The following is a 3,343-nucleotide window of genomic DNA, read 5'->3' on the forward strand; positions in this document are numbered from 1 at the left end:
GTTTGTTTGTCTCTGTCCCCTCTCTCTCTTATAGATCTTCACCCTGTTGCAGGAGCTCTTAAGAGTGGAAATCGAATCTTATCCTTGTGTCTCCAGCTCTAGGACGGTATCTGCCTCTAAGTATGAATGAATGAATGAATGATGAATTTAGCCAAATTAGGTCTGTCCTAAAGCAACGCTTATTTCTTAGGTTAGCTCCAGAAACACAGCCCTTGAGGCTGCTCTGAAAGGCGTATAACCTGTGTTGGGGATCACTCCAGCTCCCACCAGGGCAAGCCCACCTTTATGAGGCTGGGTTGGAACCAGTCAGCTTGTGAAATTTTAGGAATCGGAGGCCAAGGAAGATGCACCTGAGGCACTTGGGCATTTTGCAATCCACCAAGCTAGGAGGTACTCATTATTAACCAGATGGTTTTTGAGCTGATGCAATTGTGTCCCAGAGGTTATAAGAGAAAGGCTCCTGGCAATCGTATCTGAAAGAGCCAATGCCTTTTTGTTTGTGTGGGAAAGGTTTTCACAACAATCTGCCTTCTCGAGAAGTGTACACACAGCTGGCCTGACCAGGCTGGCCCCAGTGAGAGACAGCGTGAGCGATGGTCAGGTGGAAGAGATGGTTTGCACTCTGAGAGAATAACATCAGTCAGCATACTCACCAGGGCGCTTAGCAGATAACGAGCATATGCTGTGCCTTACGAGAAAGAACAGAAATTTAAATCCTGGTGAGAATTCTCGAGTGGATCCCAAAGCTAAAACGAATGGTGCATTTCTTAATCCAAATGTAGCTAGTAAAGGATCAGGATGGAACATTCCAGTGGGCCCAGTAAGGATACTGAACTTTTCATTTTCACAAGTGGTATAAGGTAAATGTGTCAGTTCAGAGTCAGAATGAAAGTTAAAAAGTGTACTTACTATCAAGCGATTGTTTCCGCTGTTTATGACACCTTGCCGTGCTCACGTGCGTTTAACTAAGTTGGCAGAAAGGAAGTCAGCATCAGATTAGGGAGCCCAAATCCATCGCCCCCACCGGCTCTGAGTTCCCAGAGGATCCCGGGGATGATAGGGCTGATCTGTTGGAGCAGAGAGCGAGGCCCCTCCAGGAGAGGAAAAGAGACAGACGTGCCTTTCACATCATTCTCTGCCTTCGTTCCTGGGAGCATAGATTCTTACTTTCCCAGGGAGATCGAAAACGAACTATGCAAACTCCAAACTCTTGGGCATTGATTCTTCAGAGCTTACAAATTCCAACTCTAACCTGCACCATTTCGTTGTGCATGAGGCATTTAAGACAAGGGCATTCAAAATATACCTGCAAACTGGCTTCATTTCTGAACACTAACCCTGCAGTCAGGACTTCCCTTGCAGGTTACTTCAGCCGAGGCCTTATCTTGCTGAAACAAATCATGTACCCTGAACTCCTTGTAAAGAAGGGATAGTGTCACAAAAGTCTTACCCATTTAAGACTTAAATTATGGCCCTAAGCTATTCAAAAGTCATTCCCTTTATATGTCTCCTCATACTAAGCAAGATCTAAGTTTTAGGGCTCTAAAACTGGGTGTCTTACCTGGGCATTCACCAGCATGTTGAAGCAGCCAAGAAATAACTCACTGGAACGAGTCAGGCAGACACCCTCTCTGGAAGCTCAGTCCTTTTGCAGTAATATGCCTCACAAGGACATGAAAACTTTGTTCAACATGGCCCCTCTGCAACCTTATGGAGCAGGTATATATTCAAACCACGTACTTGAGAATACAAGAGCTAGAACTTCTTCCCTTTCCTTGTAACCCAACTCAATCTCTATCTTTGCCTTGCATTTATTTACCTTTGTGAGATGTAAAATGGCCCCAAATCCTTTGTAGCTCCTCACATCAAGATGTGAAATCTATTTCCTCACCTCTTGAATCTGGACTGGCCCTGTGACTCGCTTTGACCAAAAGAATGTACTTAGAAGTGCCATGTGACTGCTGAGCCCAAACTCAAGAGACCTCACAGCTTCTGTTCTAATTCTCTTGCGAAGTTTCCACCACGGTGTGAGGAAGACTGGGAGGACAAGCTTGTGGAGAGAGAGGCCCAGCCATTCCACCTGAGGCACCAGACAAGTGAGTCAGGCCATCTTGGATGGTCTGGCCCCAGGCAATCCCCGGATAGCTGCAGCTGCATGAGTGATCCCACACAAGAATCCTGGAGAGCCACTCCAGCGAAGCTGTGCCAATTGCCAACCCATAAAAACTGAGCAAATGAAAGATGGTCATAGAATATGGCACTGTAATCAAGGGACGGACGTATGGAAACCCCGTTAGGGTACGATGTTGGAAACAGTACTTCAAAAGGAGACCAGAATCAGGGTTCTAGTTCCATCTCTGCGCTTCGAAGCAGTGCCCCTTAACAAATATCTTACCTCTCTAGGGCTCAGTTTACTTATTTTCATTGATCTATAAAATGAAGCGTATACCTCTGCCCTGCGTGGATATACTGAGGCCCAAGTGACATAAAGTGTGTGGCAGTCCTTGGTATACAGTGAGGCACACCGACTGGTGGCTATTATCATCTACGTGACTATTGGTCATCCCGCTCACCAGACCTGTGAAACCTATTATTTGGTGAGGTCCTTGACAACTAGTAAGTAGGATTTTCTGGTCATAAACGTTCAGATATACTCCAAGGGCCATCAATAAGGGTTTGTCTAGTTTGAACTGACAGCATTTTAGCCCCTCACCTCTCACGTGAACAACCAAGAGGAAGCCACGCTCTGTAGTAGACTGCTTCAGCCCGCCTATTTCACACAGGCAAACGTGAGGACCCTACAAGACACGTGCAAGCCGGGGAGGGATGAAACTCAACAGGCATCTGGGAAACTCTTTATCTCCTGAACCTGAAAGGAAACGTGCTATTGCGCATTCATTTATAAGATTGCCTTTGGCTGATGAAATAGCAAGGGCTAGTCACAACAGGAGGCCTTTTTAGAAAGACAAAACAAGCCAAAACAACAAAAGCCCTCCCCATTAGCTATTGGTTTCCTTTAGAAGAAACTGCCAGGCCTCTGGCAGCAAGTTGCTTTCCGCCTTCCTGACAAGATTCACATGCGATACACAGAAGGTAGAGAGAAATCTCCTCATCTCTGCATGTTAATTAAGGAGGACAGATGGCCCTGTGATTATTCAACCATATGTAGGTCAAAACTAAATGAATTAATAAGCAACTTAATTCTCAGCTGCCTCCAAGAGCTTATGGGGCATCTATGAACAAACAATTGTCATAGTATCCTGGGAAACAGGAGCTGGGAGCTGGGAGCGAGATTAGAGTTCCCTCATTGCACGCTAAGATGAACAGTCCGTCCACCACACAT

This window comes from Pteropus vampyrus, unplaced genomic scaffold, assembly GCF_000151845.1.
Source record: "Pteropus vampyrus isolate Shadow unplaced genomic scaffold, Pvam_2.0 Scaffold73, whole genome shotgun sequence".
NCBI lineage: Eukaryota > Metazoa > Chordata > Mammalia > Chiroptera > Pteropodidae > Pteropus > Pteropus vampyrus.